The sequence below is a fragment of the Ranitomeya imitator genome, chromosome 6, assembly GCF_032444005.1.
Source record: "Ranitomeya imitator isolate aRanImi1 chromosome 6, aRanImi1.pri, whole genome shotgun sequence".
Lineage (NCBI taxonomy): Eukaryota > Metazoa > Chordata > Amphibia > Anura > Dendrobatidae > Ranitomeya > Ranitomeya imitator.
In genome coordinates, this window is record NC_091287.1 from 235,125,911 (window position 1) to 235,153,882 (window position 27,972).

The window sequence follows — 27,972 nt, forward strand, 5'->3', positions numbered from 1 at the left end:
ACAGGGCAACATAGTCTCATCAGGGTCTGATTGTGGATCAGTACCCTGAGAGGGCAATGTTGTGGTCTGAGTCAAAGGACCAGCATAGTAGTCTGGCTGTGGCTGTGCATCAGTGCACTCCATGTCAGAATCTACTTGTAATGGGCATGGCCTGTTAACTGTTTCACTTTCTAAGCCAGGGACGGTATGTGTAAAGAGCTCCATGGAGTAACCCGTTGTGTCGCCTGCTGCATCCTTCTCTCTTGTTGTTGTTTTTGCTGAAGAGGACAAGGAAGCGACTTGTCCCTGACCGTGAACATCCACAAACGACGCGCTGCTTTTACATTTACCAGTTTTAGAAGAGGAGGCAAAAGAGCTAGAGGCTGAGTCAGCAAGGTAAGCCAAAACTTGCTGTTGCTGCTCCGGCTTTAAAAGCGGTTTTCCTACTCCCAGAAAAGAGAGCGTTCGAGGCCTTGTGCAGCCAGACGACGAACCTGGCTCCACAGCTCCAGACTTAGGTGGAATATTTTTTTTCCCACGACCACCTGATGCTCCACTACCACTACCATCATTACCAGCTGACAATGAACGCCCACGGCCACGACCTCTTCCACCAGACTTCCTAATTGTTTTAAAAACTTAACCAAAGTAACTTTATTTGTTGCTGTCAAACTACTTACACGGTGAGCTATAACTTCAGTATGATTTCGATATCCGTTTACAGGTTGGTGAGACCGCAAGGAAAATCAGGCACAATATTACACACTCTGTTTTCTGTGGCACCAAATCAGAGAGATGCCACACACGCAGGACTGTCACTCAAGCACAAATGTCAATATTAATCTCCCACAGTATTTTTTTTTTTTCAGGGAGAATTTAGAAACAAAATAAAATAAAATGATTTTTTTCAGGAAGAATTTAGAAAACAAATAAAATAAAGTGATTTTTTCAGGGAGAATTTAGAAACCAAATTAAAAAAAATAGGCTTTCTATGGCCCACTGAGTGAGAGATGGCACACACAGGAGTCAGGAGTGGCACACAAGCCCAGAGGCCAATATTTATCTCCCACTGATTGATTTTTTGATTTTTTCAGGTAGAATTTAGAAAGCAAATCAAAAAAAAAAAATAGGCTTTCTATGGCCCACTATTTGAGAGAGAGAGATGGCACACCCAGGAGTCAAGACTGGCACACAAGCAGAAAGGGCAATATTAATCTTCCACTGATTTTCTTTTTTCAGGGAGACTTTAGAAACAAAATAAAATAAAATGATTTTTTCAGGAAGAATTTAGAAACCAAATAAAATAAAATGATTTTTTCCGGGAGAATTTAGAAACCAAATAAAAAAAAAATAGCCTTTCTATGGCCCAGTGCCCACTAATTGAGAGAGAGAGATGGCACACCCAGGAGTCAAGACTGGCACACAAGCAGAAAGGGCAATATTAATCTCCCACTGATTTTTTTTTTTCAGGGAGACTTTAGAAACAAAATAAAATAAAATGATTTTTTCAGGAAGAATTTAGAAACCAAATAAAATAAAATGATTTTTTCAGGGAGAATTTAGAAACCAAATAAAAAAAATAGGCTTTCTATGGCCCACTGAGTGAGAGATGGCACACACAGGAGTCAGGAGTGGCACACAAGCCCAGACGCCAATATTTATCTCCCACTGATTGATTTTTTGATTTTTTCAGGTAGAATTTAGAAAGCAAATCAACAAAAAAAATAGGCTTTCTATGGCCCACTATTTGAGAGAGAGAGATGGCACACCCAGGAGTCAAGACTGGAACACAAGCAGAAAGGGCAATATTAATCTCCCACTGATTTTCTTTTTTCAGGGAGACTTTAGAAACAAAATAAAATAAAATGATTTTTTCAGGAAGAATTTAGAAACCAAATAAAATAAAATGATTTTTTCCGGGAGAATTTAGAAACCAAATAAAAAAAAAATAGCCTTTCTATGGCCCAGTGCCCACTATTTAAGAGAGAGAGATGGCACACCCAGGAGTCAAGACTGGCACACAAGCAGAAAGGGCAATATTAATCTCCCACTGATTTTTTTTTTTTCAGGGAGACTTTAGAAACAAAATAAAATAAAATGATTTTTTCAGGAAGAATTTAGAAACCAAATAAAATAAAATGATTTTTTCAGGGAGAATTTAGAAACCAAATTAAAAAAATAGGTTTTCTATGGCCCACTGAGTGAGAGATGGCAGACACAGGAGTCAGGAGTGGCACACAAGCCCAGAGGCCAATATATATCTCCCACTGATTGCTTTATTGATTTTTACAGGTAGAATTTAGAAGCCAAATCAACCAAAAAAATAAATAGGCTTTCTATGGCCCACTGAGTGAGAGATGGCACACACAGGAGTCAGGAGTGGCACACAAGCCCAGAGGCCAATATTTATCTCCCACTGATTGATTTTTTGATTTTTTCAGGTAGAATTTAGAAACCAAATCAATAAAAAAAATAAATAGGCTTTCTATGGCCCACTGAGTGAGAGATGGCACACACAGGAGTCAGGAGTGGCACACAAGCCCAGAGGCCAATATTTATCTCCCACTGATTGATTTATTGATTTTTACAGGTAGAATTTAGAAACCAAATCAACCAAAAAAATAAATAGGCTTTCTATGGCCCACTGAGTGAGAGATGGCACACACAGGAGTCAGGAGTGGCACACAAGCCCAGAGGCCAATATTTATCTCCCACTGATTGATTTTTTGATTTTTTCAGGTAGAATTTAGAAACCAAATCAACCAAAAAAATAAACAGGCTTTCTATGGCCCACTGAGTGAGAGATGGCACACACAGGAGTCAGGAGTGGCACACAAGCCCAGAGGCCAATATTTATCTCCCACTGATTGATTTATTGATTTTTTCAGGTAGAATTTAGAAACCAAATCAACCAAAAAAATAAATAGGCTTTCTATGGCCCACTGAGTGAGAGATGGCACACACAGGAGTCAGGAGTGGCACACAAGCCCAGAGGCCAATATTTATCTCCCACTGATTGATTTATTGATTTTTACAGGTAGAATTTAGAAACCAAATCAACCAAAAAAATAAATAGGCTTTCTATGGCCCACTGAGTGAGAGATGGCACACAGAGGAGTCAGGAGTGGCACACAAGCCCAGAGGCCAATATTTATCTCCCACTGATTGATTTATTGATTTTTACAGGTAGAATTTAGAAACCAAATCAACCAAAAAAATAAATAGGCTTTCTATGGCCCACTGAGTGAGAGATGGCACACACAGGAGTCAGGAGTGGCACACAAGCCCAGAGGCCAATATTTATCTCCCACTGATTGATTTATTGATTTTTACAGGTAGAATTTAGAAACCAAATCAACAAAAAAAATAAATAGGCTTTCTATGGCCCACTATGTGAGAGATGGCACACACAGGGATGGCACTCTAGCAGAAATGCCTATCTTAATCTCCCAAAAAAAAAAAAAAACACGGACTGTCCTACAATTACTATCTCCCTGCAGTAATCTCAGCCAGGTATGGCAGGCAGCAATAAGGAGGGGACTGATGCACAAATGAAATAAAAAGTGTGGACAAACAAAAAAGATAGCTGTGTAGAAAGGAAGGAACAAGAGGATTTGTGCTTTGAAAAAAGCAGTTGGTTTGCACAGCGGCGTACACACAGCAATGCAGCTATCAGGGAGCCTTCTAGGGCAGCCCAATGAGCTACAGCGCTGAGAAATAAAATGTAGCCTCCACTGTCCCTGCAAACTGAAGGTGGTGTTGGACAGTGGAAATCGCTACAGCACAAGCGGTTTGGTGGTTAATGGACCCTGCCTAACGCTATCCCTGCTTCTGACGAAGCGGCAGCAACCTCTCCCTACGCTCAGATCAGCAGCAGTAAGATGGCGGTCGGCGGGAACGCCCCTTTATAGCCCCTGTGACGCCGCAGACAGCAAGCCAATCACTGCAATGCCCTTCTCTAAGATGGTGGGGACCAGGACCTATGTCATCACGCTGCCCACACTCTGCGTCCACCTTCATTGGTTGAGAAATGGCGCTTTTAGCGTCATTGAAACGTGACTTTGGCGCGAAAGTCGCGTACCGCATGGCCGACCCCACACAGGGGTCGGATCAGGTTTCATGAAACCCGACTTTGCCAAAAGTCGGCGACTTTTGAAAATGAACGACCCGTGTCTCTCAACCCTATCTATAGGGATTAATGGGGACAATAGCGACAATCAACAATGAGCAGGTGTTAGGACTGGCGGAACGCACCAAATAATACGACAGATAGAGTATGGTGCATTCGCAGCTCGGGGTCCACCGTGCAGAGATGGAACCTGCTGCCAAGTAATGACGGACTATATGGCGGTACTCATAAGTATACACACGTGGTTAAACTTCACGCAGCGTGAAGGAAGCGATCCTGTTGCGTCACAGGACCGCGGTACCGCACATAGAGCGCGAGCAAGTAGTCAGCGAACTCAACCCCAACTAGGATTGAAGTCCGATTAGACCCTTGCTGGCACAACACCGCAACTGGGTGTGTAAGGAAACTGTATAACAATATTAAGGCAAAAGAGTGCATGCGGTGCCGCACTGACGAACGCCACTAACCACCCAGGCTTGGGTAAGGAAAGCACAGAGGAAGTGCACGGCGCCGTTCTGGCGGTTACAGCAACTGGACGCTGTAATGTGTGATTCGTGCAGTAGGATAAGTCGGGCGCTAGATAGCAGCCATACACCTTCCGCGAACAGACATTCAATAGGGTAGGGGTATCCAAGGACGACTTGCACTCACAACATACACACATTAACAATTGTACACTAGCGCATGGCCGTGCGGTCATGCGCAGTTTATATAGCTGCAGCACAGGAAGTGGCCACAGAAACTTTGCCCTTCCAAGACCTGCCAAGAGGACCAATGGAATGTGCTGCAGAGCCTGAGCACCTGACCCTCGATCTCCAACGGGAGATCTTGCCCTGTGCATGCTCAGTGTGTGCAGACAAGGACTTAGTCCCAGAGAAGTCCGCTCGCTGCTGACCAGCACTGGCTTTAATGGCAGAAGCTGAAGAAGCAGCAGTAACTCTCTGTACAGAGTGAGACTGAGCAAGACGCTGGGACCGACGTCCCTGCTGAGCAGGCTCCACTGTGGCTGGATAAGAATGGGAGACCGCAGCGGAGATGGCTCGAGATTCCCCCTGTGCAGAAGCGGGAACTCGAGACCTAACATTACCCCCCTCCTAGGGCCCCCCCCTCCTTGGGCCTCGCTACGCTCGAAGGCAGCAATGAGCTGCGGGGACCAAATGTTTTCAGCAGGCTCCCATGACCTGTCCTCTGGACCATAACCCTTCCAATCGACCAGATAGAACTTTTTGCCGCGTACCACCTTGCACCCCAAAATAGCATTCACCTCGTAATCGTCCGTAGACGAACCCGATGTCCCGGCAGATGACTCGGAAAACCGGGACATGTACACGGGTTTCAAGAGGGACACATGAAAGGTGTCGGTGATACCCAAGCGTGGAGGAAGAGCCAAACGGTAGACCACAGGATTAACCCGTTCGAGAACCTTGAAGGGACCCAAGTAGCGAGGAGTAAACTTAGTGGACTTAACTCGCAGCCTGATGTTACGGGCGGAGAGCCACACCAAGTCGCCAGGAGCAAAGGTCGGAGCGGGGCACCGATGAACATCGGCGGAGGACCTCATTCTCTCCTTGGAGGCCCGAATGGCATCCTGCGTGCGGTCCCAAATGTCCCGTGCCGACAAAGCTCTCTCCAGAATCGAGACGCAAACTGGGGACCCCGGTCACTAACAATTTTGTCTGGCATACCGTGTAGGCGAAAGATATGCTTAACGAAGAAGACAGCCAACGCCCGTGCAGAAGGTAGCCGTGGAAGAGGCACCAAGTGCACCATTTTGGAAAAATGGTCGCTGATCACCCAGATAATGGTGCAATTACGAGACTTGGGTAAGCCCACCACAAAGTCCATCCCGACCATCTCCCAGGGCCTGTCCGCCACCGGCAGAGGATAAAGCAAACCAGCTGGCCGTTGCCGAGGAGTCTTGTTCTTGGCGCAAGAGACACACGCCCGAACATACTCTGCGACATCACGAGCCATATGCGGCCACCAGTATGTCCTCGCCAGTAACTCAGATGTCCTTTTGGTACCAAAATGTCCACCCACCCTGGACGAGTGTGCCAAGAGAGAACCTCCGGTCGCAAACTGGATGGAACAAAAGTCTTGCCCGGGGGCACAGACTCTAGCGAAACCGGGGCCACAGTTCTCAAGCTCTCGGTGGGGACAATAAGCCGAGGCTCCTCCTCCTCCTCCGCAGATGACACAACGGAGCGAGAGAGAGCGTCGGCCCGAATGTTCTTCTCCCCAGAAAGAAAATGGAGGGTGAAATGAAACCGGGAGAAGAATAAGGACCATCTGGCCTGGCGAGAATTCAACCGCTGGGCTGTCTGCAGGTACACCAAATTTTTATGGTCTGTGAAGACTTGGAAGGGAAAACGTGCTCCCTCCAAGAGATGTCTCCACTCCGAGAAAGCCAACTTCATGGCTAGCAACTCCCTGTCCCCGATGGAATAATTCCTCTCTGCTGGTGAGAAGGTCTTGGAGAAAAAGAAGCAGGGATGCTTCCGACCTTGAGCATCCTTTTGGAAGAGGACTGCTCCAGCACCAACAGAAGAGGCATCCACCTCCATGATAAATGGCTTATCAACATCGGGGCGATGTAGGATGGGAGCGCTAGCGAAGTGTGACTTTATAGAGTTAAAGGCCTTGGAGACCTCCTCAGACCACAATTTGGGATTTGCCCCCTTCTTGGTGAGGGCAACCAAGGGAGCTACCAAAGTTGAGAAGTGCGGAATGAACTGGCGATAATAATTAATGAACCCCATAAAGCGCTGCACCGCTTTGAGAGAATGGGGTTCCTGCCAGTCCATCACAGCCTGTAGTTTGGCAGGATCCATAGCCAATCCCTGGGCAGAGATGATGTAGCCTAGGAAAGGTAAGGACTCCTGCTCAAACATACACTTCTCCAACTTGGCATAGAGGGAGTTTGCCCGTAGGAGGTCGAAGACTTTGCAAACATCTCTCCGGTGGGAGTCAATATCTGGAGAGTAGATGAGAATATCATCCAGATAGACTACGACCGAGGTGGAAAGCATATCCCGGAAGATATCGTTCACAAAGTCTTGGAAAACGGCTGGGGCATTACAGAGCCCGAAGGGCATCACCAGATATTCATAGTGCCCATCCCTGGTGTTAAAAGCAGTCTTCCATTCGTCCCCCTCACGGATGCGAATCAGGTTGTAAGCACCCCGCAGAGCTAGTTTAGTAAATACCCTTGCTCCCCGAAGCCTATCGAAGAGCTCAGATATCAAGGGCAAAGGATACTTATTTTTAACGGTGATGGCATTAAGACCCCTGTAGTCTATGCATGGACGCAATTCCCCATTCTTCTTCTGCACGAAGAAGAACCCTGCCCCAGCAGGTGACACTGACTTCCTAATGAATCCTCTTGCCAGATTTTCCTGGATGTACTGTGACATTGCCTCCGTCTCCGGGAGAGATAGCGGATAGACTCGACCCCGGGGAGGCTCAGCACCAGGCAAGAGATCAATAGGACAGTCATAGGGGCGATGGGGCGGAAGGATCTCCGCCGCCTTTTTGGAGAACACGTCTGCATAAGACCAATACTGCTTGGGGAGAGAGGAAAGATCTGCGGGTACCTCAGTAGTACCAACCTGAACGCACTCCCTCTGACACCTACCCCCACAAGATTCGCCCCATCCCAGGATTCTGCCAGAGGACCACCCGATATGAGGCGAGTGGTACCGTAGCCAAGGTATTCCCAACAGGACCTCATCAATTTCCTCAGGAATGACGAGCAGAGATATAATCTCCTGATGAGATGGCGACATGGACAGAGTTAAAGGGATGGTCTGGTGTGTAATCTGTGAGGGCAGTGTCGACCCATTCACCACTCGTACCGTTACTGGTTGAGCTAGCATAACCAGGGGTATTGCGTGACGTTGGGCGAAGGCAGAAGACATAAAATTGCCCTCCGCCCCAGAATCCACGCAGAGCTCTACCGAGTGGGAGAATGAGCCTTTAGTAATTGTCCCCTTAAAGGACAATTTAGAGGCAAACGTCGACGTGTCTAGTGTACCTCCACCTACTACCACTAGACGCTGACGTTTCCTCGACCACTGAGAACATCTGGTGGCTAGATGTCCTGACTGCTGGCAAACATGACAGACCTTGAGTGCACAAGCGGTCCGGGACTTAGATCCCGCTTGTGACACTTCCCTGGCCTCATGTGACTCAGGAACCAGGACCGGAGATTCCAGAGGTTTGGCGAAGGTAGGAGCCAGCCGAAACCTCTGCCTACACTGGGCTCGCTCTAACCTCCGCTCGTTAAAACGGAGGTCAATTCGAATGGAGACAGTTATTAACTCCTCCAGTGTGGCAGGAACCTCCCTAGTGGCCAGAGCGTCCTTAACGTGGTCAGCCAGGCCCCTCCAAAATATGGGGATAAGAGCTTTATCCGACCAATACAGCTCAGAAGCTAAAGTGCGGAATTGGACGGCAAAATGACTGACCAAGGACTCACCCTGAGTTAATGCCAGCAGTTGGAGCGCAGTATCATGGGTGACTTGAGGTCCTAAAAAGACCTGTTTCAGAGTGCTCAGAAACAGCGGAGCACTCTGCACCACATGACCCCACACTCCCACAGCGGCGTAGCCCATTCCAACGCCCTGTCCGACAAGAGAGACACTATAAATCCCACCTTAGCCCGCTCTGTGGGAAAACGTGCAGCCAGGAGCTCGAGGTGAATAGAGCACTGACTCACAAATCCCCTACAAAATTTGCTATCACCAGAAAATGTTTCTGGCAGCGGGAGGCGAGAAAATGTCGGAGCAGGGGTGGCACTGGACAGGGTTGCTGCAGCCACGCTAGCAGCCTGTACAGCAACTGCGGTAACATCCACAGCTGAGGTTGCGCTCTCAAGAGCCGCCAACCTACCCTCCAGCTGCTGGATATACCGCAAGGATTGCTGTTTGTCCGTCATTACTAGCCAGACCCTGGCGCTAGTGTAATGTTAGAACTGGCGGAACGCACCAAATAATACGACAGATAGAGTATGGTGCGTTCGCAGCCCGGGGTCCACCATGCAGAGATGGAACCTGCTGCCAAGTAATGACGGACTATATGGCGGTACTCATAAGTATACACACGTGGGTTAAACTTCACCCAGCGTGAAGGAAGAGATCCTGTTGCGTCACAGGACCGCGGTACCGCACATAGAGCGCGAGCAAGTAGTCAGCGAACTCAACCCCAACTAGGATTGAAGTCCGATTAGACCCTTGCTGGCACAACACCGCAACTGGGTGTGTAAGGAAACTGTATAACAATATTAAGGCACAAGAGTGCATGTGGTGCCGCACTGACGAACGCCACTAACCACCCAGGCTTGGGTAAGGAAAGCACAGAGGAAGTGCATGGCGCCGTACTGGCGGTCACAGCAACTGGATGCTGTAATGTGTGATTCGTGCAGTAGGATAAGTCGGGCGCTAGATAGCAGCCATAAACCTTCCGCGAACAGACATTCAATAGGGTAGGGGTATCTAAGGACGACTTGCACTCACAACATACACACATTAACAATTGTACACTAGCGCATGGCCGTGCGGTCATGTGCAGTTTATATAGCTGCAGCACAGGAAGTGGCCACAGAAACTTTGCCCTTCCAAGACCTGCCAAGAGGACCAATGGAATGTGCTGCAGAGCCTGAGCACCTGACCCTCGATCTCCAACGGGAGATCTTGCCCTGGGCATGCTCAGTGTGTGCAGACAAGGACTTAGTCCCAGAGAAGTCTGCTCGCTGCTGACCAGCACTGGCTTTAATGGCAGAAGCTGAAGAAGCAGCAGTAACTCTCTGTACAGAGTGAGACTGAGCAAGACGCTGGGACCGATGTCCCTGCTGAGCAGGGTCCACTGTGGCTGGATAAGAATGGGAGACCGCAGCGGAGATGGCTCGAGATTCCCCCTGTGCAGAAGCGGGAACTCGAGACCTAACATTACCCCCCTCCTAGGGCCCCCCCCTCCTTGGGCCTCTCTACGCTCGAAGGCAGCAATGAGCTGCGGGGACCAAATGTTTTCAGCAGGCTCCCATGACCTGTCCTCTGGACCATAACCCTTCCAATCGACCAGATAGAACTTTTTGCCGCGTACCACCTTGCACCCCAAAATAGCATTCACCTCGTAATCGTCCGTAGACGAACCCGATGTCCCGGCAGATGACTCGGAAAACCGGGACATGTACACGGGTTTCAAGAGGGACACATGAAAGGTGTCGGTGATACCCAAGCGTGGAGGAAGAGCCAAACGGTAGACCACAGGATTAACCCGTTCGAGAACCTTGAAGGGACCCAAGTAGCGAGGAGTAAACTTAGTGGACTCAACTCGCAGCCTGATGTTACGGGCGGAGAGCCACACCAAGTCGCCAGGAGCAAAGGTCGGAGCGGGGCACCGATGAACATCGGCGGAGGACCTCATTCTCTCCTTGGAGGCCCGAATGGCATCCTGCGTGCGGTCCCAAATGTCCCGTGCCGACAAAGCTCTCTCCAGAATCGAGACGCAAACTGGGGACCCCGGTCACTAACAATTTTGTCTGGCATACCGTGTAGGCGAAAGATATGCTTAACGAAGAAGACAGCCAACGCCCGTGCAGAAGGTAGCCGTGGAAGAGGCACCAAGTGCACCATTTTGGAAAAATGGTCGGTGATCACCCAGATAATGGTGCAATTACGAGACTTGGGTAAGCCCACCACAAAGTCCATCCCGACCATCTCCCAGGGCCTGTCCGCCACCGGCAGAGGATAAAGCAAACCAGCTGGCCGTTGCCGAGGAGTCTTGTTCTTGGCGCAAGAGACACACGCCCGAACATACTCTGCGACATCACGAGCCATATGCGGCCACCAGTATGTCCTCGCCAGTAACTCAGATGTCCTTTTGGTACCAAAATGTCCACCCACCCTGGACGAGTGTGCCAAGAGAGAACCTCCGGTCGCAAACTGGATGGAACAAAAGTCTTGCCCGGGGGCACAGACTCTAGCGAAACCGGGGCCACAGTTCTCAAGCTCTCGGTGGGGACAATATGCCGAGGCTCCTCCTCCTCCTCCGCAGATGACACAACGGAGCGAGAGAGAGCGTCGGCCCGAATGTTCTTCTCCCCAGAAAGAAAATGGAGGGTGAAATGAAACCGGGAGAAGAATAAGGACCATCTGGCCTGGCGAGAATTCAACCGCTGGGCTGTCTGCAGGTACACCAAATTTTTATGGTCTGTGAAGACTTGGAAGGGAAAACGTGCTCCCTCCAAGAGATGTCTCCACTCCGAGAAAGCCAACTTCATGGCTAGCAACTCCCTGTCCCCGATGGAATAATTCCTCTCTGCTGGTGAGAAGGTCTTGGAGAAAAAGAAGCAGGGATGCTTCCGACCTTGAGCATCCTTTTGGAAGAGGACTGCTCCAGCACCAACAGAAGAGGCATCCACCTCCATGATAAATGGCTTATCAACATCGGGGCGATGTAGGATGGGAGCGCTAGCGAAGTGTGACTTTATAGAGTTAAAGGCCTTGGAGACCTCCTCAGACCACAATTTGGGATTTGCCCCCTTCTTGGTGAGGGCAACCAAGGGAGCTACCAAAGTTGAGAAGTGCGGAATGAACTGGCGATAATAATTAATGAACCCCATAAAGCGCTGCACCGCTTTGAGAGAATGGGGTTCCTGCCAGTCCATCACAGCCTGTAGTTTGGCAGGATCCATAGCCAATCCCTGGGCAGAGATGATGTAGCCTAGGAAAGGTAAGGACTCCTGCTCAAACATACACTTCTCCAACTTGGCATAGAGGGAGTTTGCCCGTAGGAGGTCGAAGACTTTGCAAACATCTCTCCGGTGGGAGTCAATATCTGGAGAGTAGATGAGAATATCATCCAGATAGACTACGACCGAGGTGGAAAGCATATCCCGGAAGATATCGTTCACAAAGTCTTGGAAAACGGCTGGGGCATTACAGAGCCCGAAGGGCATCACCAGATATTCATAGTGCCCATCCCTGGTGTTAAAAGCAGTCTTCCATTCGTCCCCCTCACGGATGCGAATCAGGTTGTAAGCACCCCGCAGAGCTAGTTTAGTAAATACCCTTGCTCCCCGAAGCCTATCGAAGAGCTCAGATATCAAGGGCAAAGGATACTTATTTTTAACGGTGATGGCATTAAGACCCCTGTAGTCTATGCATGGACGCAATTCCCCATTCTTCTTCTGCACGAAGAAGAACCCTGCCCCAGCAGGTGACACTGACTTCCTAATGAATCCTCTTGCCAGATTTTCCTGGATGTACTGTGACATTGCCTCCGTCTCCGGGAGAGATAGCGGATAGACTCGACCCCGGGGAGGCTCAGCACCAGGCAAGAGATCAATAGGACAGTCATAGGGGCGATGGGGCGGAAGGATCTCCGCCGCCTTTTTGGAGAACACGTCTGCATAAGACCAATACTGCTTGGGGAGAGAGGAAAGATCTGCGGGTACCTCAGTAGTACCAACCTGAACGCACTCCCTCTGACACCTACCCCCACAAGATTCGCCCCATCCCAGGATTCTGCCAGAGGACCACCCGATATGAGGCGAGTGGTACCGTAGCCAAGGTATTCCCAACAGGACCTCATCAATTTCCTCAGGAATGACGAGCAGAGATATAATCTCCTGATGAGATGGCGACATGGACAGAGTTAAAGGGATGGTCTGGTGTGTAATCTGTGAGGGCAGTGTCGACCCATTCACCACTCGTACCGTTACTGGTTGAGCTAGCATAACCAGGGGTATTGCGTGACGTTGGGCGAAGGCAGAAGACATAAAATTGCCCTCCGCCCCAGAATCCACGCAGAGCTCTACCGAGTGGGAGAATGAGCCTTTAGTAATTGTCCCCTTAAAGGACAATTTAGAGGCAAACGTCGACGTGTCTAGTGTACCTCCACCTACTACCACTAGACGCTGACGTTTCCTCGACCACTGAGAACATCTGGTGGCTAGATGTCCTGACTGCTGGCAAACATGACAGACCTTGAGTGCACAAGCGGTCCGGGACTTAGATCCCGCTTGTGACACTTCCCTGGCCTCATGTGACTCAGGAACCAGGACCGGAGATTCCAGAGGTTTGGCGAAGGTAGGAGCCAGCCGAAACCTCTGCCTACACTGGGCTCGCTCTAACCTCCGCTCGTTAAAACGGAGGTCAATTCGAATGGAGACAGTTATTAACTCCTCCAGTGTGGCAGGAACCTCCCTAGTGGCCAGAGCATCCTTAACGTGGTCAGCCAGGCCCCTCCAAAATATGGGGATAAGAGCTTTATCCGACCAATACAGCTCAGAAGCTAAAGTGCGGAATTGGACGGCAAAATGACTGACCAAGGACTCACCCTGAGTTAATGCCAGCAGTTGGAGCGCAGTATCATGGGTGACTTGAGGTCCTAAAAAGACCTGTTTCAGAGTGCTCAGAAACAGCGGAGCACTCTGCACCACATGACCCCACACTCCCACAGTGGCGTAGCCCATTCCAACGCCCTGTCCGACAAGAGAGACACTATAAATCCCACCTTAGCCCGCTCTGTGGGAAAACGTGCAGCCAGGATCTCGAGGTGAATAGAGCACTGACTCACAAATCCCCTACAAAATTTGCTATCACCAGAAAATTTTTCTGGCAGCGGGAGGCGAGAAAATGTCGGAGCAGGGGTGGCACTGGACAGGGTTGCTGCAGCCACGCTAGCAGCCTGTACAGCAACTGCGGTAACATCCACAGCTGAGGTTGCGCTCTCAAGAGCCGCCAACCTACCCTCCAGCTGCTGGATATACCGCAAGGATTGCTGTTTGTCCGTCATTACTAGCCAGACCCTGGCGCTAGTGTAATGTTAGAACTGGCGGAACGCACCAAATAATACGACAGATAGAGTATGGTGCGTTCGCAGCCCGGGGTCCACCATGCAGAGATGGAACCTGCTGCCAAGTAATGACGGACTATATGGCGGTACTCATAAGTATACACACGTGGGTTAAACTTCACCCAGCGTGAAGGAAGAGATCCTGTTGCGTCACAGGACCGCGGTACCGCACATAGAGCGCGAGCAAGTAGTCAGCGAACTCAACCCCAACTAGGATTGAAGTCCGATTAGACCCTTGCTGGCACAACACCGCAACTGGGTGTGTAAGGAAACTGTATAACAATATTAAGGCACAAGAGTGCATGTGGTGCCGCACTGACGAACGCCACTAACCACCCAGGCTTGGGTAAGGAAAGCACAGAGGAAGTGCATGGCGCCGTACTGGCGGTCACAGCAACTGGATGCTGTAATGTGTGATTCGTGCAGTAGGATAAGTCGGGCGCTAGATAGCAGCCATAAACCTTCCGCGAACAGACATTCAATAGGGTAGGGGTATCTAAGGACGACTTGCACTCACAACATACACACATTAACAATTGTACACTAGCGCATGGCCGTGCGGTCATGTGCAGTTTATATAGCTGCAGCACAGGAAGTGGCCACAGAAACTTTGCCCTTCCAAGACCTGCCAAGAGGACCAATGGAATGTGCTGCAGAGCCTGAGCACCTGACCCTCGATCTCCAACGGGAGATCTTGCCCTGGGCATGCTCAGTGTGTGCAGACAAGGACTTAGTCCCAGAGAAGTCTGCTCGCTGCTGACCAGCACTGGCTTTAATGGCAGAAGCTGAAGAAGCAGCAGTAACTCTCTGTACAGAGTGAGACTGAGCAAGACGCTGGGACCGATGTCCCTGCTGAGCAGGGTCCACTGTGGCTGGATAAGAATGGGAGACCGCAGCGGAGATGGCTCGAGATTCCCCCTGTGCAGAAGCGGGAACTCGAGACCTAACAGCAGGGGCATCATTTCTTGCATTGCTTTTTAGTGGTTGGGGAGTAGTGTTGAGCGATACCGTCCGATATTTGAAAGTATTGGTATCGGATGGTATCGGCCGATATCCGAAAAATATCGGATATCGCCGATACCGATATCCGATACCAATACAAGTCAATGGGACACAAATATCGGAAGGTATCCTGTAATGGATTCCAGGGTCTGAAGGAGAGGAAACTCTCCTTCAGGCCCTGGGATCCATATTCATGTGTAAAATAAAGAATTAAAATAAAAAATATTGATATACTTACCCTCTGACGCGCCCTGGTCGTCACCGCTGCAACCGCCTTGCTTTCGTTCCGAAGAATGAGCGCGTTAATGACCTTCGATGATGTCGCGGCTTGTGATTGGTCGCTGAGCGGTCACATGACCGCTCAGCGACCAATCACAAGCCGCGACGTCAACGAAGGCCCTTTACGCACTCATTCTTCGGAACGAAAGCAAGGCGGTTGCAGCGGTGACGACCAGGGCGCGTCAGAGGGTAAGTATATCAATATTTTTTATTTTTATTCTTTATTTTACACATTAATCTTAATCCCGATACCGATTCCCGATATCACAAAAATATCGGAATTCGGTATCGGAATTCCGATACCGCAAATATCGGCCGATACCCGATACTTGCGGAATCGGAATGCTCAACACTATTGGGGAGATATTGAGGGCCTTGCAAGTATACCATAGTAGACTTCCAATCACCCCATTACCTCTGTATCCTTTTCTAATCTCCACTTGTGAATATATATATATACACATACTATACAGTTGGGGAAATAATTATTAAACATGCCACAAATTTTCTAAGAAGACATATTTCTAAGAGTATTATTGACATGAAATTCTCACAAAATTTAATTAACAACCTATCCAATTCAAATTAAACCATAGATGTTCATAAATTATATGTAATAATTAGAACTAACAAAGTGAAAAAATATTGAACACATGAAGAAAGAGAAATGCAAAAGGCCATGGAAAGTAAACCAGTTAAATTCTATCAGTAATTAGAAAGCAATTCTGCCACTTAGTGAAATATAATATCAGCTATTTCAAATAATGACCTATAAAAACTGTGTCATTACCAAAGTGGAAAACATACTGACACTGAGCACTGCTGGGGCAATAATCAACAAGTGGAAAGAACATAATTTCTTCATAAATCAGTCAAAACCAGGTGCTCCCAGCAGGATTTAAGACAAAGGAATAAAAAAAATTATCAGAAAAGTTGTCGAAGAGCCAAGGACTACATGATGAGAGTTACAGAAAGACCTGGATTCAGCAGGTACAATTGTTTAAAAGAAAACTATAAGTAATGCATTCAACCTCCATGGCCCGTTTGCATCTTCATCATGCAAGACTGCATTGCTAAATAAAAAGCATGTTCAAAGTGCATTTAAAGTTTGTGCAACATTTATACAAGCCTGTGAAATACTGGAAGAATAAAGTCTTGTCAGATGAGACCAAAATTGAACTTTTTGGATTCATAATACACACCCTTTTTGGAAGCCAAAAGCAACTGCATATCGCCTGAAAAACACCATACCAACAGTAATGTTTGGAGGAGGGAACATCATGGTATGGAACTGTTTTTTAGTGTACAGCTCAGGCAAACTTAATTTAATTAAAGGAAGGATGAATGGATAAAAGTATTGAGACATTATTGAAAAAATTCTGCTGACATCTAACAGGATGATGAAAATGAAATGAAGGTGGACCTTTCAGCAAGAAAATGATCCCAAATATACAGCCAAGGAAACTCTCAATTGGATTCAGAGAAAGAGAAAGAAAGTATAGCTACTACAATGGCCCAGACAATTACATGACCATGACTCCTCTGCTTCCCCCCTCTGCAAATCTCATCACTGGCTCCCATTCCCTCAGTGTATCCAGTTCAAATTACTAATACTGACCTACAAAGCCATCCATAACCTCTTTCCCCCATATATCTCTGAACTAATCTCCCAATATCTTCCCTCACAAGATCTCCGGTCCTCCCAAGACCTCCTTCTCTCCTCCACACTTATTCGCTCCTCATCCAATCGCCTCCAAGACTTTTCCCGAATATCCCCCATTTTCTGGAATTCTTTTCCCCAACACGGCCGACTATCAACCACATTCGGATCCTTCAGACAGAACCTGAAAACCCATCTCTTCAGGAAAGCCTACAGCCTGCACTGACCCCGCTGCCTCCTCATCACTACCGAAGCTACTGCCTCACCAACACCAGAGCTCCTGCAACCCTCAACCTACTGTCTCCTTCCCCACCATCCTGTAGAATGTAAGCCCACAAGGGCAGGGTCCTCGCCCCTCAGTATCAGTCTGTCATTGTTAGTTTGTTTACTGTAAGTGATATCTGTAACTTGTATGTAACCCATTCTCATGAACAGTGTTAGGGGTTGAGTTCCTTCCTCTGCACAGGGGGAATCTCGAGCCATCCCCGCTGCGGTCTCCCATTCTTCTTCTGCCGCAGTGGAGCCTGCTCACTGGAAGTGTCGGTCCCAGCGTCATGCTCAGTCTGACACTGTGCGAAGGGTTGCTGCTGTCCTTCCAGCTTCTGCCATTGTGGCCAGTACTGGTCAGCAGCGAGCAGATGTCTTTGGGACTAAGTCCTACTTTTCCCCTTCTGAGCATGCCCAGGGTAAGATCTCTCATTGGAGATCAAGGGTCACATGCTCAGGTACTGCAGCTATTCCCATTGGTACTCTAGGTAGGTCCTGTAGTTGCTGCAGCTATATAAAGTGTGCATGACCGCACGGCCATGCGCTAGTATCTTTCTGAGATATGTGCTTTGCGCCAGTGTGGTTATGTGAGATTGTATTCAGGGACCCGGCTGAAATAAGCCCCTAGAATACCAGCACCTCCGGTGAGGAGATTGTGTGTTTGAGTGTATTCAGGGACCTGGCTGAAATAAGCCCTTAGAATGCTGGCACCTCCGGCGAGGAGTTTTGTGTGCATATATGACAACTGACTGCTCACTGTTGGGCAGTTAGCCTGTGCTCCTGTGAAGTCTAACAGGGCGCAGTGCTTTCCTTTCACGGCTACTCTGTGAAGTAAGAGAGCTAGTCTATACTGCCAAATAGTGCCACCATTTACTAGCAGCAGGTTCTCCTGCACGGTGGACTCCGGGCTGCGAATGCATCAATAATAATAAACATCTATATTTACTCGGTGCGTTCCGCTAGCCCTAACATACAGCACCATGGAATCAATGGTGCTATATAAGCAAATAATAATGATCCAACAGAATATTTATGAATAGAACGAAAGCTCAGAGTTCATAGATAGAGCACACAGAACATTCAGTATTTGAAGAATGCTTGAGTTAGAGAACAGGTCAAAATCACACCAGAGCAATGCATGCGAATAGTTTCTCCATACAGAAGGCAGCTTAATGTTGTCATCATCAACAAAGGTTTTTGTTATATTCAAATAAATTTAAATTTAAGTAAGCGTAGTCAATACTTTTTTCTGAGTCATGTCTCATTATTATACATAACTTAATTTATGGACATATACAGTCTGATTTCTTTGCCTGTGTGAATTGGATGAGTTGTTAACAACATCTGGTGAGAATTTCATGTTAATAGCACATTTAGAAATATATTTACTTTGAAAATTTATGATGTGTTCAATACTTACTTCACCAACTGCATGTGTACGTTTTAAATTTTGTAATAGTTTTTTAGTGTGTCTCATAGACTGATTTAATGGTTGCCTAATGTGGTAGAGTAAGGTCACAGAAGGCTGGGACGATGCTGATGGTGATGTTGCCAGCAGGAGTAGGGCGATGATGTGGGCTCGGGGCTTGGAGGAGAGTTTGCTTGGTGATGCAAAGCTGTGACGGGCTCTGGACATTCAGAAAATGTCTGCGGAGTCCTCGCACTTTCCATTGTTTTCACTGCAGTGGATTTCTGGAAAATGGCCGCCGGAGATACCACATGTGCAGATTGAGATCTGGTCCCGAGATCTCATCTCCTGTGATCTCAATCTGGACACAAGCCACCTTTGGCGGCTATTTTTCCAAAACCCAAAACAGGGAAATCAATGGGAAGGAGGTCTTCACTCAGTGTTGACATCTTAGGAGGGCCCCTAGCCTCACAGCTCTGGGACAGCTCCTCCCAGCCAGCAACTTGAAGCATCTCCTCACTCCTGATGCAGCGACTCTGCCTCCTGTGACGCTGTTCCATTGCTGTTGATCCCCCGGTAAATCATCGTAAAATGAGACTACAGGACACATCACCATTTTATTTAAAAAAATGTTTTCTTATTTTCCGCTCAAAAATTTGGGCTTCGTCTTTTGGTCTGGTGCATCTTATAGTTCGCAAAATACAGTATATATACAATAACTGCCACAGATCTTGCATTGATCCGCGGTACTACAATCAGTTAAATTGTTGAAATGACCAGGTCTTGCTTTATGGAAGCCACTGAAGTGTATGGCCAAATTGACTATTTCTTCTAATACCCAACCATCTGAGGTTGTGTTTGGCCAGCTTTACATTTTTGATTTTGCATATAAACTCTATATAAACAGATGTCTAAGTTAGGCACTCCATTAAACAAGATGATATGTGGGTTAAATAGTTAGCCTTCTAATCCTCTAAAACGGTAGAAGATAGAAAATAATATAGTGGTGACAGATGCTTGCTTTAGACTGCTAATCACAACATCACTACATTTTAAATGCCTTAAAAATAGGAAAGCATGGAAGCCCATTTAACATGTTGTCCTGCCTTTTACACTAGTCCCTTCACCTTACTCTTGAACATATACATTTAATAGGAAAAGATAACTAATTTACATTATGGTATTACTGTCCTTGGTACTGCTATCTACCAGGTGCTCTTGTTAGCGAGTGCAGCAAGCACAATACAGCCTTTGTGAGAAGCGGGATCTATAAAGAAGCATAAATAATCTAGTGGAAAGCTTAATTGTTATATATACACATTTTGGATGCCCAATGCATGATATTTACGATAAGTATACTTTTCACCCCCTTCTGTTGCTGCTACTTTTGATCTCTATGATGCTACATTTTTTAAATGATTGATCCTTGCATTCTTAGAGCAATGTCTTGATAGTGATTTTTTTTTACAAAGTTTATTTTCAGGATAGTTTAATAGATTGGATCATTATGGGTGCAGCATTACAAATTATGTTTGCTTGTTTGTTTACATAATAAGGCATTTTAATGGGGAAAATGTTTTTGGGGGATTTGTTTTACACTAAAGGACAAATAAGCCATTGTTAGTCCCCCAGCTGTCATGATATTACATTACAGCTAGTGTTGAGCGAGCGTGCTCGTTACTCGAGATTTCCGAGCATGCTCAGGTGTTCTCCGAGTATCTTGGGTGTGCTCAGAGATTATGTTTGCGTCACCGCAGCTGCATGATTTGCAGCTGCTAGATAACAACCTGAACACATGCAGGGATTGCCTGTTCGTTAGGGAATCCCCCGCATGTATTCAGGCTGTCTAGCAGCCACAAATCATGCAGCTGCGGCGGCACTAATATAATCTACGAGCATGCCCAAGATACTTGGAGAACAGCCAAGCATGCTCGGAAAACTCAAGTAATGAGCACACTCCCTCGTCATCACTAATTATAACTCTTTGATCTTGTTTGAGGGAGCAAATAATATGACAGAATGAGCCATGTCTAACTATTTAGCTGTTGAGGTTCCTCCTGAGTTTGACATCTAAGGAATTAATCAGCTAGTATCTAGCTTATGACTTATCCATTTCATTGTAACCAGTTGTCCACAGTGTATTTCAGTTAAGAACTGCAGTCGATGGGGAGGTCTCAGGAACACCGCATGTCCTAACTATGCATTGAGGTTTGAGAAATCACCTGGAATCTTGGCATTTATGTTGTAATCTGATAAGTGGTTATGTATGTGCTTATTTAGTAGCATATTTCGAATGATCAGCCAAAGGGATTGTTCCATATAGGACATTTTAATAAGTTCCATAGAAGTGAATGGAAAGATACTGTATGAAAATTGCTGGCAACACCGACTCCTTTCTCAGGTTTGCAGAGGTGAAACTTCTATTGTATTGCTATATCCTGTAGATAGGCCATAAATGTTTGAGATGGGGTAAATCCTTTAAGTCCATGTTGCTTATAAAATTAAAGAAACAAATATAAGGTCTGTTTCATGTCACCTTTGACAAATATATTAGATGAGATGTTTCAAGCATAAGCAACTCTATGCCAATACAACTGACTACACTAAAAAAAAAAGGTCTATATGGAATATACTTTTCTTGCAGTTGTATTGAAATGCCTTATTGATCTTTTTCATGTAAGAGATAAAGAAGAAAAGATGAGTTTGTGGGATCTAACTTTTCTTAAAATATCTTCGTTAGTAATCTTTTTGACTACGTCTGGAAATTTTGGTGTTAAGTAGTGTTGAGCGATACCGTCCGATACTTGAAAGTATCGGTATCGGATAGTATCGGCCGATACCCGAAAAATATCAGATATCGCCGATACCGATATCCGATACCAATACAAGTCAATGGGACACCAAGTATCGGAAGGTATTCTGATGGTTCCCAGGGTCTGAAGGAGAGGAAACTCTCCTTCAGGCCCTGGGATCCATAGGGATGTGTAAAATAAAGAATTAAAATAAAAAATATTGATATATTCACCTCTCCGGCGGCCCCTGGACATCACGCTGGTAACCGGCAGGCTTCTTTGTTTAAAATGAGCGCCTTTAGGACCTGCGAATGACGTAGCGGCTTCTGATTGGTCGCGTGCCGCTCATGTGACCGCCACGCGACCAATCAGAAGCCGCGACGTCATTCGCAGGTCCTTAATTCCTAGAATTAGAAGTTTAGTGAATGAGAATGACGTTGCGGCTTCTGATTGGTCGCGTGGCGGTCACATGAGCGGCACGCGACCAATCAGAAGCCGCGACATCATTCGCAGGTCCTAAAGGCGCTCATTTTAAACAAAGAAGCCTGCCGGTTACCAGCGTGATGTCCAGGGGCCGCCGGAGAGGTGAATATATCAATATTTTTTATTTTAATTCTTTATTTTACACATCCCTATGGAACCGATACCGATACCCGATACCACAAAAGTATCGGATCTCGGTATCGGAATTCCGATACTGCAAGTATCGGCCGATACCCGATACTTGCAGTATCGGAATGCTCAACACTAGTGTTAAGCATATCTCTTACTAGATCTGATATTGCTATCCTGTCAGTATAATGAATTATAGGAATTATATCTGTTATTTGTTTCCCATCTTCTATTACGGCTATTTACTTATTTTTTATATGTTTTAATTACAATTTGATACCTAAGTAGTTGATATGGTGTTTCGATAAAGAGCAAGAGACTAACGGTATTAAACATGCCAAATTTACACTTCTCCAAAATATTGCATTGTCAAACACTGAAGAGGGAAATAAGAACGTCTTAGGAGATGAAGCCTGCTGCCTCTCTTTCTTTTCATGACAGGCATATTTTTGTAACAGTGTTAAACGTTTCTCCTTAATTGGATTACTTGCATAAATTGCTGTGCTTGTGGACATTTGATAGATGTTGATCCTGTTTATTTTAACATGTCCACATCAGGGGATCCATATGCCCAATACAGCAGCGTGCTGGTCAAATCGTAATTTAAAAAGATGAGAATATGGAGCAAGGTTAAAACTGATATTCTCCTTTCATAACCGATAGCCGCGAGTTGTAGATGCCATTATTTCTTGTATTTTCAGAGCAAATGAACTTGACAGATGGCCGTGTCACCTAAACCCCTACCTACCAACTTGATTATGCAGAAAACAATACAATAGAAAAGAAATCATTACCGAAGGAACCTGGTTAGTCCATAGAGGGCCGAGTGATGCAGAAGAACAAAATTACAGTTGTGGAATTGAACAGCAAGAATGCATTTAACATAAAGTGGGTTACAGCAAAGCAATCAGTCATGGCTAAAGCTATTGTCTGAGCTTGCTTGCATGGTATATGAAGTAATCTGTCATCTCCTACTGAATTTATGCTCAGATTTTAGAAAGAAGTTTTCACAGTTTGTCCAGGGCTTGTTGTGGTATTATTCTTTTAAGCAGTTTGTGTTCTACAGGCAATTTCCTAGATAGCCATGACCGGGAACTAAAAATAATGAGAAAAAAGTTTTAAGAGCTTTTTATTTATTTACGTAATTATCTATGATTCTTGCTTACTTAATAGTTATTTAGATGTGCAGATATGACATAGGATGAATTCATATATTATAGGCACATTATTTTCTACCACAGTTTTAAGTGTGTTTGAGTAAGATGACCAAAACTCATTAAGAAGTCTGCAGCCCCTAAAGAATTTGGCACATCTCTTAATTGCATATTTTGTTCTGAATTTACGCCATCTTTGTGGCAGAAATGACGATGCATTTGCCCTGCTTGAATGATCTCTGACTAATTGAAAAAAAAGGAAAAGCTGACATGGACTAGAGTAAAATCACCCAAAGTTGCAACATCCTTGTTAAATTTTGAGTTGCATAGATGTGTTGCAACATTTCAAGCAGTTTTTGTACCAAAATTCTAATGAAAACTGCTTAACGAATTGGGGCCAAGGGGTCTAGAATATATAAGCCTAAAATGTACAGTAACCATTGCTCCACCAAACAGCTGCAAGACAAGCTCTACCCTCACCTACTGTATCCTCACCCATCCCTTGTAGATTGTGAGCACTCGAGGGAAGGGTACTCTTTCCTTCTGTACCAGTCGTAACTTGTATTGTCTAAGATTACTGTACTTGTTTTTTTGTAAATCCCTTTTTACATGTGAGCCGCCATGGAATAAATGGTGCTATAGTAATAAATAATAATAATAATATGTCAAAGTAGAAAAATGTGCTCTTTTTCCACTTCTCTGCAGTTAGTATAAATATACAGGAGGAATTTTGCAACACTGTCATCACAAACTCTTTAATATGAGAGTCCCATCAAAATAAACTGTTTCCTGCTGGATGATTATGTTCCCAGCAGTGGCCACTAGAAGGGATGCATGGTATTACATGACAGTTATTTAAAGGGAACCTGTGATGTAAAAAAATACTATTATCCTACAGACATGGGGTTAATCTGCAGGTTAATAGCATTCTAAAGCTGTGCAGCCACTGAAATGAGATCCCCGCTGCCTGGAGGGAATTAACTTTATTCCTCCCTGCAGGCTCGGGCTTTCAGTCATAGAGGTGGGCCGGTGCCACTTCAGTCACCACTCAGTGCATAGTGAGCTGTGGCTGTAACTACGCCTCCAGCACTGACAGCCGGCTCTAGACATTTCCTTTAACTGATGGCTTGAAAGTAGATTTTTGACTCAAAGAAGTTGAGAAAAATGAACAATTTTGAGAAAATAGACAATTTTATTCATAATTCGTTTTGTAAAATTTACCTATGAATTAATGGTTTAGCTGACCTAGTCATCATTTAGGTTGAGCCTGGACACATTTACATTTTTCATCTAATAGATGGACAAAATAAATTTTCTTCTTTTGAGAGACCTTTTGTCCACAATCAACTTTGTTTGAAAGTCCATTTACAGAGATATGTTTAATCCTTTGCCTGGTGTTGCTGAAAATTTATCGCCAGATTCAACTACAAAATCAGCCAATATGTACTAAATGAGTTTGTATCAACGATAAGTCACCAGGTTACCCTTAACCCCTTCCCGACCTTTGACGCCACGTAGGCGTCATGAAAGTCGGTGCCAATCCGACCCATGACGCCTATGCGGCGTCATAGAAAGATCGCGTCCCTGCAGATCGGGTGAAAGGGTTAACTCCCATTTCACCCGATCTGCAGGGACAGGGGGAGTGGTAGTTTAGCCCAGGGGGGGTGGCTTCACCCCCTCGTGGCTACGATCGCTCTGATTGGCTGTTGAAAGTGAAACTGCCAATCAGAGCGATTTGTAATATTTCACCCATTATAACGGGTGAAATATTACAATCCAGCCATGGCCGATGCTGCAATATCATCGGCCATGGCTGGAAATACTAGTGTGCCCCCACCCCACCCCTCCGATCGCCCCCCCACCCCCCCGATCTGGCCGGTACACTGCTCCGGCTCCCCTCCGTCCAGTGCTCCGCTCCCCCCCGTGCTCGTGTCCGCTCCCCCCGTGCTCCAATCACCCCCCCGTGCTCCAATCACCCCCCCTGCACTCCGATCCACCCCCCCCGTGCTCCGTTCCACCCCCCGTGCTCCATTCCAGCCCCCCCGTGCTCCGTTCCACGCCCCCCGCGCTCCGTTCCACCCCTCCCGCGCTCCGATTCCCCCCCCCGTGGTCCCCCCCCACCCTATCATACTTACCGATCCAGCCGTGGTCCCGTCCGTCTTCTCCCGGGCGCCGCCATCTTCCAAAATGGCGGGCGCATGCGCAGTGCGCCCGCCGAATCTGCCGGCCGGCAGATTCGTTCCAAAGTGCATTTTGATCACTGAGATATAATCTATCTCAGTGATCAAAATAAAAAAAATAATAAATGACCCCCCCCCCTCTGTCACCCCCATAGGTAGGGACAATAAAAAAATAAAGAAATTTTTTTTTTCCACTAATGTTAGAATAGGGTTAGGGTTAGGGGTAGGGTTAGGGTTAGGGGTAGGGTTAGGGGTAGGGTTAGGGGTAGGGCTAGGGTTAGGGTTAGGGTTAGGGGTAGGGTTAGGGTTAGGGGTAGGGTTAGGGCTAGGGTTAGGGTTAGGAATGTGCACACGTATTCTGGTCCTCTGCGGATTTTTCCGCTGCGGATTTGATAAATCCGCAGTGCTAAACCGCTGCAAATTTATGGCGGATTTACCGCATTTTTTTCTGCGCATTTCACTGCGGTTTTACAATTGCGATTTTCTATTGGAGCAGTTGTAAAACCGCTGCGGAATCCGCACAAAGAAGTGACATGCTGCGGAATGTAAACCGCTGCGTTTCCGTGCAGTTTTTCCGCAGCATGTGTACAGCGATTTTTGTTTCCCATAGGTTTACATTGAACTGTACACTCATGGGAAACTGCTGCGGATCCGCAGCGTTTTCCGCAGCGTGTGCACATACCTTTAGAATTAGGCTATGTGCACACGGTGCGGATTTGGCTGCGGATTCGCAGCAGTGTTCCATCAGGTTTACAGTACCATGTAAACATATGAAAAACCAAATCCGCTGTGCCCATGGTGCGGAAAATACCGCGCGGGAACGCTGCGTTGTATTTTCCGCAGCATGTCAATTCTTTGTGCGGATTCCGCGGCGTTTTACACCTGTTCCTCAATAGGAATCCGCAGGTGAAATCCGCACAAAAAACACTGGAAATCCGCGGAAAATCCGCAGGTAAAACACAGTGCCTTTTACCCGCAGATTTTTCAAAAATGGTGCGGAAATATCTCACACGAATCCGCAACGTGGGCACATAGCCTTAGGGTTAGGGTTAGGGTTAGGGTTGGAATTAGGGTTGTGGTTAGGGTTAGGGGTGTGTTGGGGTTAGTGTTGTGGTTAGGGGTGTGTTGGGGTTAGGGTTGTGATTAGGATTATGGCTACAGTTGGGATTAGGGTTAGGGGTGTGTTGGGGTTAGTGTTGGAGGTAGAATTGAGGGGTTACCACTGTTTAGGCACATCAGGGGTCTCCAAACGCAACATGGCGCCACCATTGATTCCAGCCAATCTCGTATTCAAAAAGTCAAATGGTGCTCCCTCACTTCCGAGCCCTGACGTGTGCCCAAACAGTGGTTTACCCCCACATATGGGGTACCAGCATACTCAGGACAAACTGCGCAACAATTACTGGGGTCCAATTTCTCCTGTTACCCTTGTGAATCTAAAAAAATGCTTGCTAAAACATAATTTTTGAGGAAAGAAAAATGATTTTTTATTTTCACGGCTCTGCGTTGTAAACGTCTGTGAAGCACTTGGGGGTTCAAAGTGCTCACCACATATCTAGATAAGTTCCTTGGGGGGTCTAGTTTCTAAAATGGGGTCACTTGTGGGGGGTTTCTACTGTTTAGGCACACCAGGGGCTCTGCAAACGCAACGTGACACCCGCAGACCATTCCATCAAAGTCTGCATTTCAAAAGTCACTACTTCCCTTCTGAACCCCGACGTGTGCCCAAACAGTGGTTTACCCCCACATATGGGGTATCAGCGTACTCAGGAGAAACTGGACAACAACTTTTGGGGTCCAATTTCTCCTGTAACCCTTGGGAAAATAAAAAATTCTGGGCTAAATAATTATTTTTGAGGAAAGAAAACGTATTTATTATTTTCACGGCTCTGCATTATAAACTTCTATGAAGCACTTGGGGGTTCAAAGTGCTCACCACACATCTAGATAAGTTCCTTTCAGGGTCTAGTTTCCAAAATGGGGTCACTTGTGGGGGGTTTCTACTGTTTAGGCACATCAGGGGCTCTGCAAACGCAACGTGACGCCCGCAGAGCATTCCATCAAAGTCTGCATTTCAAAACGTCACTACTTCAATTCCAAGCCCCGGCATGTGCCCAAACAGTAGTTTACCCCCACATATGGGGTATCACCGTACTCAGGAGAAACTGGACAACAAATATTGGGGTCAAATTTCTCCTGTTACCCTTGGGAAAATTAAAAAATTCTGGGCTAAATAATTATTTTTGAGGAAAGAAAACGTATTTATTATTTTCACGGCTCTGCATTATAAACTTCTATGAAGCACTTGGGGGTTCAAGGTGCTCACCACACATCTAGATAAGTTCCTTTGGGGGTCTAGTTTCCAAAATGGGGTCACTTGTGGGGGGTTTCTACTGTTAAGCCACATCAGGGGCTCTGCAAACGCAACGTGACGCCCACAGAGCATTCCATCAAAGTCTGCATTTCAAAACGTCACTACTTCACTTCCGAGCCCCGGCATGTGCCCAAACAGTGATTTACCCCCACATATGGGGTATCAGCGTACTCAGGAGAAACTGGACAACAACTTTTGGGGTCAAATTTCTCCTGTTACCCTTGGGAAAATAAAAAATTGCAGGCTAAAAGATCATTTTTGAGAAAATAATTTTTTTT